General features: G+C 37.5%; 1 protein-coding gene and 1 non-coding gene across 7 annotated transcripts in view; one reads left to right on the plus strand and one right to left on the minus strand.

Moving 5' to 3' along the window:
* The window catches only part of BBS9 (Bardet-Biedl syndrome 9), a 461,875-nt gene that overhangs the window by 46,608 nt on the left and 400,750 nt on the right, over positions 1-14,517 (minus strand). The gene's annotated exons all lie outside the window — the stretch shown is intronic.
* LOC138080510 (U6 spliceosomal RNA) lies at positions 3,670-3,776 on the plus strand. The gene has a single exon (XR_011144970.1). It is a non-coding gene; the product is annotated as a U6 spliceosomal RNA (small nuclear RNA).

Genomic DNA, 14,517 nt, shown 5'->3' on the forward strand with positions numbered 1-14,517 from the left:
CTAAAGCCGACATTCCAGAAGTCATCTCTGCTTCCTTGTCTGACCCTAACGTGCAATCCATCACCATGTTCTACATATTCCAGACTCTGAAGTAGGCCACTGTGACAAGCCCAGTCATCATCACCTCTCGCCTACATGTCTACAATAGTCTCCCTAGCTCTCCCTCCAGCTGTTTTCCAAATCATTCTGGACATAGTAGCCATAGTAATTCTTGAAAACATACATCAGATCACATAATTTATCTGCTTAAAACCATTTGATGGCTTCCCACTACTCACAGTGTGTATATGTGTGTGTGAGCGTGTGTGTGAGCGTGTGTGCACATGCGTGCATGCTCAGTAGCATTTGAGTCTTGGGGACCCTATGGACTATATAGCCCACCAGGTTCCTCTGTCCACAGAATTTTTCGAAGCAAGAATACTGGAATGGGTTGCCATTTCCTTCTCCAGTGGATCTTCCTGACACAGGGATCAAACCTGCGTCTCTTGCATCTCCTGCATTGACAGGTGGATTCTTTAACAATAGTGCCACTTGGGAAGCCCACTACTCATAAGGTAACATCTAAATTCCTGACCATGGACTGTAAGGAGTATTACATGATGTGGCTCTCCTTTCCTCATTAAGATCAAGCCATCAAGCATATGTTGAATACACTGAGCCCCTTCTAGCCTCTAGCCCTTTAAATTCCTTTTGAAAATTATTAGGTATAATTAACAAAGATGTAAAAGATTTAAAGTTTACATGTGATAATTTTATATATGATATGGGAGAGTATTCCCCTTGATGATTTAATTAACACATTCATTAGCTCAGATACTTACATATGTGCCTGCATGTGTATGAATATGAACTACTCTCAGCAAATCAAAGCTTCTGAATCCTATTCTTTCAGCTTGGAATGCTACTCCCCTAGATCCTCATTTCTCATCTTCCACACCACAGAAGCCTCCTCCAATCACCCTGTATAAAGTAGCCCCTACCTGTGCAACTCTTCCAACTTCCTTTGTTACACTGTACATAACAACCTGCAGTTCTCCTATTTAGCCGTACCAACTGTTTATTATCTGACTCCTATGCCAGAAGTAAGCTCCCATGAAGCTGGAAATCTCTCTTCTTGATCAGCATATTCCAATGCCCAGTACAGTGCCTAGAACATGACAAAGTTTTTTTTTTGTTGTTGTTAAAAAACAAAAAACCAGTCCTATCTTCATGAAGAAAATTCCTTTCCCCCCTTGAAAAATTTTACACATGCCCATTATGCTGCTAATATTGTTCCCTACACCAAAGATGAATTGTTTACAGATACTGCTATTAGCTTTATCCCAAATTTATATATAAGTGACCACAGTATAATTGGTATAATTTATAAGTCTGGAGGGGAAGAAAAAGAATAGAGTCGATGTAATATAGCAGAGGAAAGCTGGGCAAAGTTTAGAAATGAGAAAGTAACACCAGAAAAGTAAAGGTGGACTATTTGCCACCGTGCCTGTAGTAACGAGAACAGTGCCCGAAACATACTACACATGCAACAAAAATTTCACTTTGGGGTCTCAGTCTGGCTTTGCACATGATATGTTTTTAAAATGGAAATGGTGGATTAAGTTCATCATTTATAAATCTATAAAGTGTAAAAATTATCAATGATTTTCCATGACATAACAGGTCAAGTTTTAAAAATTTAGCAGCCTTGTATTTTATCTAATTTTGAAAGGAAAGATTTTTTTTTTAATCTCTTAAATAAAAACAGGTAACAATATTAGGTAACTTGTCTGCCTATATATGACTAAATGTCCCATTGACAAAGTATGCTGTATCAAACTTTATTTTTTCATTAGTTCAGTTCAGTTCACTTTGGTCACTCAGTCATGTCCAACTCTTTGCAACCCCATGGGCTGCAGCACATCAGGCTTCCCTGTCCATCACCAACTCTCAGAACTGACTCAAACTCATATCCCTTTAGTCAGTGATGCCATCCAACCATCTCATCCTCTGACGTCCCCTTCTCCTCCCACCTTCAATCTTTCCCAGCATCAGGATGTTTACCAGTGAGTCAATTCTTCCCATCAGGTGACCAAAGTACTGGGGTTTCAGCTTCAGCATCAGTCCTTCCAATGAATATTCAGGACTGATTTCCTTTAGGATGGACTGGTTGGATCTCCTTTCTGTCCAAGGGACTCTCAAGAGTCTTTCTCCAACACCACGGTTCAAAAGCATCAATTCTTTGGGGCTCAGCTTTCTTTATAGTTCAACTCTCATATCCATACATAACTACGGGAAAAACCATAGCTTTGACTAGACGGACCTTTGTTGGTAAAGTAATGTCTCTGCTTTTAATGTGCTGTCTAGCTTGGTCATAACTTTTCTTCCAAGGAGCAAGTGTCTTTTAATTTCATGGCTGCAGTCACCATATGCAGTGATTTTGGAGCCCCAAAAAATAAAGTAGCCACTGTTTCCCCATCTATTTGCCATGAAGTGATGGGACCAGATGCCATGATCTTCGTTTTCTGAATGTTGAGCTTTAAGCCAAGCTTTTCACTCTCCTCTTTCACTTTCATCAAGAGGCTTTTTAGTTCCTCTTCACTTTCTGCCATAAGGATGGTGTCATCTGCATATCTGAGGTTATTGATATTTCTCCCAGCAATCTTGATTCTAGCTTGTGCTTCATCCAGCCCAGTGTTTCTCATGATGTACTCTGTATAGAAGTTAAATAAGCAGGGTGACAATATACAGCCTTAACGTACTCCTTTCCCTATTTGGAACCAATCTGTTGTTCCATGTCCAGTGCTAACTATAGCTTCCTGACCTGCATACAGGTTTCTCAAGAGGCAGGTCAGGTGGTCTGGTAGTCCCATCTCTTTCAGAATTTTCCACAGTTTATTGTGATCCACACAATCAAAGGCTTTGGCATAGTCAATAAAACAGAAGTAGATGTTCTTCTGGAATGCTCTTGCTTTTTTGATGACCCAATGGATGTTGGCAATTTGATCTCTGGTTTATCTGCCTTTTCTAAATTCAGCTTGAACATCTGGAAGTTCGTGGTTCATGTAACGATGAAGCCTGACCTGGAGAATTTTGAGCATTACTTTGCTAGCGTGTGAGATGATTGCAATTGTGCAATAGTTTGGGCATTCTTGGCATTGTCTTTCTTTGGGATTAGAATGAACACTGACCTTTTCCAGTCCTGTGGTCACTGCTGAGTTTTCCAAATTTGCTCGCATACTGAGTGAAACTCACCAAACTTCACACTTGAACCCTTGGTATCTGCCATTCCATTTCCTTATAACTAGTAAGCTGGGGCCCTGCATGCCTTGCCATACTACTCACTAGTACAATGTATTTACTTTTTGTTTTATGGGGTTTAAACTTGATTATTGTTTTATGGGCTTTAAAGCCATAAATATCTTAGAACAAAAGCCAAAAATATCTTAAAACAACCAATATGCAAATGCTTATACTAAATAAAAATCTTCCTATCAGTATTAGCATAAATCACAGCTTCTGAAGCTAGAGATTGATATTATATTTTTCAGGAACATTTTACACATGACATGGAGTATTGCTCAGAAAGCAGATATGAGAGAAATTCTAACTAACCAAAATACTATTTATTTTTAAATAAAAATCAAACATTTTAAAAACAAAAAGCTACCTTTTAAAAAGCATAGAGTTGTGCTTGCTTTGGCAGCACATATACTAAAATTGGAATGATACAGAGAAGATTAGCATGGCCCCTGTGCAAGGATGACACACAAATTTGTGAAGTGTTCCATAGTTTTTTCACAGCAGGATCCTCTACGACCCACCTCTCAGAATATTGGAAATAAAAGCAAAAATAAACAAATGGGACCTAATTAAAATTAAAAGCTTCTGCACAACAAAGGAAACTATAAGCAAGGTGAAAAGACAGCCTTCTGAATGGGAGAATAGCAAATGAAGCAACTGACAAATCTCAAAAATATACAAGCAATTCCTGCAGCTCAATTCCAGAAAAATAAACAACCCAATCAAAAAATGGGCCAAAGACCTAAACAGACATTTCTCCAAAGAAGACATACAGATGGCTAACAAACACATGAAAAGATGTTCAACATCACTCATTATCAGAGAAATGCAAATCAAAACCACAATGAGGTACCATCTCATGCCAGTCAGAATGGGTGTTATCCAAAAGTCTACAAGCAATAAATGCTGGAGAGGGTGTGGAGAAAAGGGAACCCTCTTACACTGTTGGTGGGAATGCAAACTAGTACAGCCACTATGGAGAACAGTGTAGAGAAAACTGGAAAGAGAACTGCCATACGACCCAACAATCCCACTGCTGGGCATAGACACTGAGGAAACCAGAATTGAAAGAGACACATGTACCCCATGTTCATCGCAGCACTGTTTATAATAGCCAGGACATGGAAGCAACCTAGATGTCCATCAGCAGATGAATGGATAAGAAAGTTGTGGTACATATACACAATGGAGTATTACTCAGCCATGAAAAAGAATACATTTGAATCAGTCCTAATGAGGTGGATGAAACTGGAGCCTATTATACAGAGTGAAGTAAGCCTGAAAGAAAAACACCAATACAGTGTACTAACGCATATATATGGAATTTAGAAAGATGGTAATGATAACCCTGTATGAGAGACAGCAAAAGAGATACAGATGTATAGAACAGCCTCTGTGGGAGAGGGAGAGGGTGGGATGATTTGGGAGAATGGCATTGAAACATGTATAATATCATATGTGAAATGAATCACCAGTCCAGGTTCGACGGATGATACAGGATGCTCGGGGCTGGTGCACTGGGACGATCCAGAGGGATGTACAGGGAGGGAGGAGGGAAGGGGGTTCAGGATGGGGAACACGTGTACACCTGTGGCAGATTCATGTTGATGTATGGTAAAACCAATACAATATTGTAAAGTAATTAGTCTGCAATTATATAAATAAATTTATATTAAAATAATAATAATAATAGCATAGAGTTGAGACATATTGTACACAGAAATACAACTAAAGGCATTTTACTTCTCAGAATCAGGTTATATACTCTAAGAGCCACTAGATAGAATAGTTTTTCATTTTCATTTTTAATTGTTTAGGAAATATCACATTACACATAAATCAGAAGGGTCTAGGTATTCCAATGATTTATTTGAATAAACAAACACACTAAAAATGTTTTTCTTTCAAAGTTTAATGTGAAAAGTGCGTTTTTTTTTTTTTTTAGTAAAACTGGTCCTCCGTCATTTTTATTTTATTTTTTTATTTTTTCCTTTGTTTTTTTTTTTTTTTATTAAATTTTAAAATCTTTAATTCTTACATGTGTTCCCAAACATGAAACCCCCTCCCACCTCCCTCCCCATAACATCTCTGTGGGTGATCCCCATGCACCAGCCCCAAGCATGCTGTATCCTGCGTCAGACATAGACTGGCGATTCAATTCTTACATGATAGTATACATGATAGAATGCCATTCTCCCAAATCATCCCGCCCTCTCCCTCTCTCTCTGAGTCCAAAAGTCCGTTATACACAGCTGTGTCTTTTTTCCTGTCTTGCATACAGGGTCATCATTGCCATCTTTCTAAATTCCATATATATGTGTTAGTATACTGTATTGGTGTTTTTCTTTCTGGCTTACTTCACTCTGTATAATCGGCTCCAGTTTCATCCATCTCATCAGAACTGATTCAAATGAATTCTTTTTAACGGCTGAGTAATACTCCATTGTGTACATGTACCAAAGCTTTCTTATCCATTCATCTGCTGATGGACATCTAGGTTGTTTCCATGTCCTGGCTATTATAAACAGTGCTGCGATGAACATTGGGGTACATGTGTCTCTTGCAATTCTGGTTTCCTCGGTGTGTATACCCAGCAGTGGGATTGCTGGGTCATAAGGTAGTTCTATTTGCAATTTTTTAAGGAAACTCCACACTGTTCTCCATAGTGGCTGTACTAGTTTGCATTCCCACCAACAGTGTAGGAGGGTTCCCTTTTCTCCACACCCTCTCCAGCATTTATTGCTTGCAGATTTTTGGATCGCAGCCATTCTGACTGGTGTGAAGTGGTACCTCATTGTGGTTTTGATTTGCATTTCTCTGATAATGAGTGATGTTGAGCATCTTTTCATGTGTTTGTTAGCCATCCGTATGTCTTCTTTGGAGAAATGTCTATTTAGTTCTTTGGCCCATTTTTTGATTGGGTCATTTATTTTTCTGGAATTGAGCTGCATAAGTTGCTTGTATATTTTTGAGATTAGTTGTTTGTCAGTTGCTTCATTTGCTATTATTTTCTCCCATTCAGAAGGCTGTCTTTTCACCTTGCGTATATTTTCCTTTGTTGTGCAGAAGCTTTTAATTTTAATTAGATCCCATTTGTTTATTTTTGCTTTTATTTCCAGAATTCTGGGAGGTGGATCATAGAGGATCCTGCTGTGATTTATGTCTGAGAGTGTTTTGCCTATATTCTCCTCTAGGAGTTTTATAGTTTCTGGTCTTACATTTAGATCTTTAATCCATTTTGAGTTTATTTTTGTGTGTGGTGTTAGAAAGTGATCTAGTTTCATTCTTTTACAAGTGGTTGACCAGTTTTCCCAGCACCACTTGTTAAAGAGATTGTCTTTACTCCATTGTATATTCTTGCCTCCTTTGTCAAAGATAAGGTGTCCATATGTGTGTGGATTTATCTCTGGGCTTTCTATTTTGTTCCATTGATCTATATGTCTGTCTTTGTGCCAGTACCATACTGTTTTGATGACTGTGGCTTTGTAGTAGAGCCTGAAGTCAGGCAAGTTGATTCCTCCAGTTCCATTCTTCTTTCTCAAGATTGCTTTGGCAATTCGAGGTTTTTTGTATTTCCATACAAATCTTGAAATTATTTGTTCTAGTTCTGTGAAAAATATGGCTGGTAGCTTGATAGGGATTGCGTTGAATTTGTAAATTGTTTTGGGTAGTATACTCATTTTCACTATATTGATTCTTCCAATCCATGAACATGGTATATTTCTCCATCTATTAGTGTCCTCTTTGATTTCTTTCATCAGTGTTTTATAGTTTTCTATATATAGGTCTTTAGTTTCTTTGGGTAGATATATTCCTAAGTATTTTATTCTTTTTGTTGCAATGGTGAATGGAATTGTTTCCTTAATTTCTTTTTCTACTTTCTCATTATTAGTGTATAGGAATGCAAGGGATTTCTGTGTGTTGATTTTATATCCTGAAACTTTACTATATTCATTGATTAGCTCTAGTAATTTTCTGGTGGAGTCTTTAGGGTTTTCCATGTAGAGGATCATGTCATCTGCAAACAGTGAGAGTTTTACTTCTTCTTTTCCAATTTGGATTCCTTTTATTTCTTTTTCTGCTCTGATTGCTGTGGCCAAAACTTCCAGAACTATGTTGAATAGTAGCGGTGAAAGTGGACACCCTTGTCTTGTTCCTGACTTTAGGGGAAATGCTTTCAATTTTTCACCATTAAGGATAATGTTTGCTGTGGGTTTGTCATATATAGCTTTTATTATGTTGAGGTATGTTCCTTCTATTCCTGCTTTCTGGAGAGTTTTTATCATAAATGGATGTTGAATTTTGTCAAAGGCCTTCTCTGCATCTATTGAGATAATCATATGGTTTTTATTTTTCAATTTGTTAATGTGGTGAATTACATTGATTGATTTGCAGATATTGAAGAATCCTTGCATCCCTGGGATAAAGCCCACTTGGTCATGGTGTATGATCTTTTTAATATGTTGTTGGATTCTGATTGCTAGAATTTTGTTGAGGATTTTTGCATCTATGTTCATCAGTGATATTGGCCTGTAGTTTTCTTTTTTTGTGACATCTTTGTCAGGTTTTGGTATTAGGGTGATGGTGGCCTCATAGAATGAGTTTGGAAGTTTACCTTCCTCTGCAATTTTCTGGAAGAGTTTGAGTAGGATAGGTGTTAGCTCTTCTCGAAATTTTTGGTAGAATTCAGCTGTGAAGCCGTCTGGACCTGGGCTTTTGTTTGCTGGAAGATTTCTGATTACAGTTTCAATTTCCGTGCTGGTGATGGGTCTGTTAAGATTTTCTATTTCTTCCTGGTTCAGTTTTGGAAAATTGTACTTTTCTAAGAATTTGTCCATTTCTTCCACATTGTCCATTTTATTGGCATACAACTGCTGATAGTAGTCTCTTATGATCTTTTGTATTTCTGTGTTGTCTGTTGTGATCTCTCCATTTTCATTTCTAATTTTATTGATTTGATTTTTCTCCCTTTGTTTCTTGATGAGTCTGGCTAGTGGTTTGTCAATTTTATTTATCCTTTCAAAGAACCAGCTTTTGGCCTTGTTGATTTTTGCTATGGTCTCTTTTGTTTCTTTAGCATTTATTTCTGCCCTAATTTTTAAGATTTCTTTCCTTCTACTAACTCTGGGGTTCTCCAATTCTTCCTTTTCTAGTTGCTTTAGTTGTAGAGTTAGGTTATGTATTTGACTTTTTTCTTGTTTCTTGAGGTATGCCTGTATTGCTATGAACTTTCCTCTTAGCACTGCTTTTATAGTGTCCCACAGGTTTTGGGTTGTTGTGTTTTCATTTTCATTAGTTTCTATGCATATTTTGATTTCTTTTTTGATTTCTTCTGTGATTTGTTGGTTATTCAGAAGTGTGTTGTTCAACCTCCATATGTTGGAATTTTTAGTAGTTTTTCTCCTGTAATTGAGATCTAATCTTAATGCATTATGGTCAGAAAAGATGCTTGGAATGATTTCGATTTTTTTGAATTTATCAAGTTTAGATTTATGGCCCAGGATGTGATCTATCCTGGAGAAGGTTCCATGAGCACTTGAAAAAAAGGTGAAATTCATTGTTTTGGGGTGAAATGTCCTATAGATATCAATTAGGTCTAATTGATCTAATGTATCATTTAAAGTTTGCGTTTCTTTGTTAATTTTCTGTTTAGTTGATCTGTCCATAGGTGTGAGTGGGGTATTAAAGTCTCCCACTATTATTGTGTTATTGTTGATTTCCCCTTTCATACTTGTTAGCATTTGTCTTACATATTGCGGTGCTCCTATATTGGGTGCATATATATTTATAATTGTTATATCTTCTTCTTGGATTGATCCTTTGATCATTATGTAGTGGCCTTCTTTGTCTCTTTTCACAGCCTTTGTTTTAAAGTCTATTTTATCAGATATGAGTATTGCCACTCCTGCTTTCTTTTGGTCTCTATTTGCATGGTATATCTTATTCCAGCCCTTCACTTTCAGTCTATATGTGTCCCTTGTTTTGAGGTGGGTCTCTTGTAAGCAGCATATAGAGGGGTCTTATTTTTGTATCCATTCGGCCAGTCTTTGCCTTTTGGTTGGGGCGTTCAACCCATTTACGTTTAAGGTAATTATTGATAAGTATGATCACGTTACCATTTACTTTATTGTTTTGGGTTCGGGTTTATACACCCTTTTCGGTTTCCTGTCTAGAGAATATCCTTTAGAATTTGTTGGAGAGCTGGTTTGGTGGTGCTGAATTCTCTCAGCTTTTGCTTGTCTGTAAAGCTTTTGATTTCTCCTTCGTATTTGAATGAGATCCTTGCTGGGTACAGTAATCTGGGCTGTAGGTTATTGTCTTTCATCACTTTAAGTATGTCTTGCCATTCCCTCCTGGCCTGAAGAGTTTATATTGAAAGATCAGCTGTTATCCTTATGGGAATCCCCTTGTGTGTTATTTGTTGTTTTTCCCTTGCTGCTTTTAATATTTGTTCTTTGTGTTTGACCTTTGTTAATTTAATTAATATGTGTCTTGGGGTGTTTCGCCTTGGGTTTATCCTATTTGGAACTCTCTGTGTTTCTTGGACTTGGGTGATTATTTCCTTCCCCATTTTAGGGAAGTTTTCAACTATTATCTCCTCAAGGATTTTCTCATGATCTTTCTTTCTGTCTTCTTCTTCTGGGACTCCTATAATTCGAATGTTGGAGCGTTTCATATTGTCCTGGAGGTCTCTGAGATTGTCCTCGTTTCTTTTAATTCGTATTTCTTGTTTCCTCTCTGATTCATTTATTTCTACCATTCTATCTTCTATTTCACTAATCCTATCTTCTGCCTCCGTTATTCTACTATTTGTTGCCTCCAGAGTGTTTCTGATCTCATTTATTGCATTATTCATTATATTTTGACTCTTTTTTATTTCTTCTAGGTCCTTGTTAAACCTTTCTTGCATCTTCTCAATCCTTGTCTCTAGGCTATTTATCTGTGATTCCATTTTGATTTCAAGATTTTGGATCATTTTCACTATCAATATTCGGAATTCCTTCTCAGGTAGATTCCCTACTTCTTCCTCTTTTGTTTGGTTTGGTGGGCAACTCTCCTGTTCCTTTACCTGCTGAGTATTCCTCTGTCTCTTCATCTTGGTTATATTGCTGCGTTTGGGGTGGTCTTTTTATATTCTGGTAATTTGTGGAGTTCTCTTTATTATGGAGCTTCCTCACTGTGGGTGGGGTTCTATCAGTGGCTTGTCAAGGTTTCCTGGTTAGGGAGGCTTGTGTTGGAGTTCTGGTGGGTGGAGCTGGGTTTCTTCTCTCTGGAGTGCAGTGGAGTGACCAGTGATGGGTTATGAGACATCAAAGGTTTTGGAATAATTTTGAGCTGCCTGTATATTCAAGCTCAGGGGAGTGTTCCTGTGTTGCTGGAGAATTTGAGTGATATGTCTTGTTTTGGAACTTGTTGGCCCTTGGGTGGAGCTTGGTTTCAGTGTAAGTATGAAGGCATTTGATGAGCTCCTATTGCTTAATGTTCCCTGAATTCAAGAGTTCTCTAATGTTTTCAGGCTTTGTATTTAAGCCTCCTGCTTCTGGTCTTCAGTTTTTACAGTAGCCTCTAGACTTCTCCATCTATACAGCACTGATGATAAAACATCTAGGTTAAAGATGAAAAGTTTCTCCACACTGAGGGACACTCAGAGAGGTTCACTGAGTTACAAGGAGAAGAGAAGATGGAGGGGGTAGTTAGAGGTAACTGGAATGAGATGCGGTGAGATCAAAAGAGGAGAGAGCAAGCTAGGCAGTAGTCACTTCCTTATGTGCGCTCTATAGTCTGGCCCGCTCAGGTATTTACGGAGTTATACAGGGAAGAGGAGAGGGAGGAAGTAGACAGAGGTGACCAGGAGGATAAGAGAGAGGAATGAGAAGGAGAGAGACAAATCCTGCCAGTAACCAGTTCCTTAGGTGTTCTCCACTGTCTGGAACACACAGAGATTCACAGAGTTGGATAGAGAAGAGATGGGGGAGAAAAGAGACAGAGGCCACCTGGTGGAGAAAAAGGAGAGTCCATAGGAGAAGAGAGTGGTCAAGCCAGTAATCTTGCTCTCAGGTAAACTTGGGTCATGAAGTTTGGGTTTTTAAATGAACATAATTGACAACAAAAACCTAAGAGCAAAGGTTAAAAATCTAGAGTAGAGGTTGGATTTTCAAAAATACAATATTAAAGAAAAGAAGCAGAAGGAAAAAGCAGGAAAGAAAGAAAGAAAAAAAAACCAAGAATTATTAAAAAAAACAAGCAAACAAAAAAAACAAAACAAACAAACAAAAAAAACCCCACCAACAACCATCCAAAGGCTATATATGGTGTTTGCCTTAAAAAAAAAAAAGTCTTTTTTTTAAAAAATATTAATAATAGGTTATAGTAATAAAAATTAGAGGAGAAATAGAAGATTTAACAATTAAAAAAAAAGGTTAGAAAAAAAAAAAAAAGGAATGATTTTTAAAATAGTAAAAATATATCCGGCTCTTCTCTGATGTTTTGGGCCGTGTGGGATCACTTCCAAGGTGGTTCCCTCTGTTTAACTTCTTCCGTTTGCTGGTTTTTCAGGCTCACTAGTTCAGTCGCGCTGTGGGGAGGGGGAATGCCGCAGACAAATAGCGCTGTCGTGTGCTCACAGTGAAAGGCTGGAAGCACAGACCTGACTTCATTCAACAGTTCTAACTGCGAGAACATCATCATTCCTTGTAAGGGCTGTGTAGTGTCATTCCCAGTTTAGGCCAGGTATTTTGGCCAGAAATAAAAATGGGAATGGGCCACCTTGCTGGATCTGCCCCTTCTATCTGTGGGTATTCTCATTATTTTAAATGAAAATAATGTGACATAAAAATAAGTTTCAGTGACTGTCTCACATAAGTAACTGACTGATGAGTTTATTCTAAGTACTTGAAATACTTTATCCAGGGACCCTAAAATCTAAAGGAGAATTAAAAACAATACATACAATTTTAATAATCTTGAATTTCTACTGAAAGCACAGAAGTTATTGTTGAAGATCAAATTCCTCAGAGAGAGAACAGGTCCTGGGAGTAACAGTTGAAGGAAAGAAAACAGGATATGTGTTTACTCCAATTTGAAGGTGAACCAGTAAAAACTTACTATTGAAGACAGACTCACTGAGGTAGCAGAAGTTCGGGTAGGGGTAAAAGTTGAGAGGAAGAAAACTAGAAAAGATTTTTTATAAGTTGAATCAGTAGAAATCCCTTCAAACCATCAGCTGCTGGAATAAATACAAACTTTTTATCCTCACATTTGAATATAAAATAGTCCCATGTATCAATTAAATATGGGAGAAAAGTTTTATTTTTTTATACCATACAAAGCCTCAGAAATAAGTACCTTCCAAGGGATGCTCCAGTGTTATGGAAGTACTCCTTCTTTTGGTCAACCTACACAATTTTTAATGATATTGAAAATTACACAGTTAGGGTTTCCATTATAATATCTCATATGAAATTAGTCCAAAGAAAAGACAGCTCACATTTACAGCTGGATGAGGGTAAAAATGTACACATTAAAGATCTGTTCATATGACATGGCTGAAGAAATAGAAATAGTGATGTACTTTAAGAGTTATTTAATTCATCTCCCTACTCTTAGGCAGGGTTTTTCCCAAATAATCTTCAGACTGTTGACTATCTGTATTAGTTTAAACATCTGCAGGGAAGGAAATTCCTCACACTCCCCTGGTATTCTACTCCTGTTTTAACAGCCTTACTTCCAAGAAACTGGGCTTTGGTCATCACACTGTAATTAGTTACCAGCCGGCTTATCTATCAACAAGTATTTGTTAAGTACACACAGGGAGAACGCTATTCTATTAGGTCTTTGATGGTAGACCTTCCCCTATAGTCACTCCTAATTGCTTCTCCTGTCAAATACAGCTCTAATCCTGCATTCAAATATTCTTCAATTAACCTTTCTTCATTCCATTATGGACTCCCTATTACAATGGATGACCCAGGAATTGAACCCAGGTCTCCTGCATTGCAGGCAGATTCTTTACCATCTGAGTCACCAGGGAAGCCTCGTAATTATTGATAGGAGCTATTAAAAACTGCATGCTTTCTTTGCTTCTAACAATATAGTTTGATTTTCAAAATAATTTTGAAGCAATATGCTGTTTCAAAACAAGGTGGTGCTATCTCAGTATTTCAATGAGAAAATTATAGCTCTAGAGGAAGAAGTAGCTGCCCAATTGCCAAATGGCTGAGCTTGTCCCTCCCACAGCAGCCACTGCAAATCAACCTGAATTTACTGCCTCACCATTCACCCCCTTCTTGCTCTCTTGCAGATTATTATAAAACTTTGCTTCTCCAAAGCTCATGTGTCTGAACTTCATGAAATGTTCTTTTTTTTAAAATCTCCCTATATTTCCCATTTATATCTGGCTTCTCATTTGTTTCCCTTCTCAAATACTCTTTTCAGTTTAACCATATTTTAGATTATTCCTCTGCTTCCTCAAACCTCCCCATTTACTGTGAATGTTGGATTTTTAGCCCTCTCATCCTACCATCACTCCCCAACCTTCAAACATCTTGAAATATATTTTCTAAAGAGAAGAAAAGGAAAAGAAATAAAAACCTTGATAAAAGCCTACTTCTTCTTGCATTTGCCTTCCTATACTGTTCCTTCCAGTTACAGACGGATCTTTCCTTGACCTTCTGTCCTAAATAGTACTGACACCATTTCTGCTGGGAATTGTTTGAAATTCACCTCCTCCATGTAGAATGCACTTCTTATCTGGTTCTGCAAATAAATCCCAAATCCAGTGTTCCCTGCCTCTGCCTTCACTACCATAGTGTTCCTCCAATGACAGAGTTTCAGTGATGGCCTCTAAGCTGAGCATACTAAAATCTACTTTTAAGCTTTAATCTTTCCCTTCAACTCAAATCCCTCAGATCCAGCTATTAACATATCTCTTTTCTTGGATGCATCTTAGTCATCTCAAGCTCACTGTATTTGAAATAAAGCACATTATTCATAACAAAATTACAAACAATGATTTCCATCAATGCAATTAAAAAACTTGATGAAACTTCTATATTCTTCCCTATTTTTCATATTCCCCTCTCTCCTGTGTACCACTATCAGATTAGTATGCCTAAAACACAGGGAGTTATTTTTGCTTTGTTTTTTAAATCACTTTTCAAAATGGAATAGAATGCTGTCCTTTATAAATCACTTATATCTTAATCTAAACAGTTTCCTTCACCATTTGCTCAATCT

This window comes from Capricornis sumatraensis, chromosome 5 (genome assembly GCF_032405125.1).
Source record: "Capricornis sumatraensis isolate serow.1 chromosome 5, serow.2, whole genome shotgun sequence".
Taxonomy (NCBI): domain Eukaryota; kingdom Metazoa; phylum Chordata; class Mammalia; order Artiodactyla; family Bovidae; genus Capricornis; species Capricornis sumatraensis.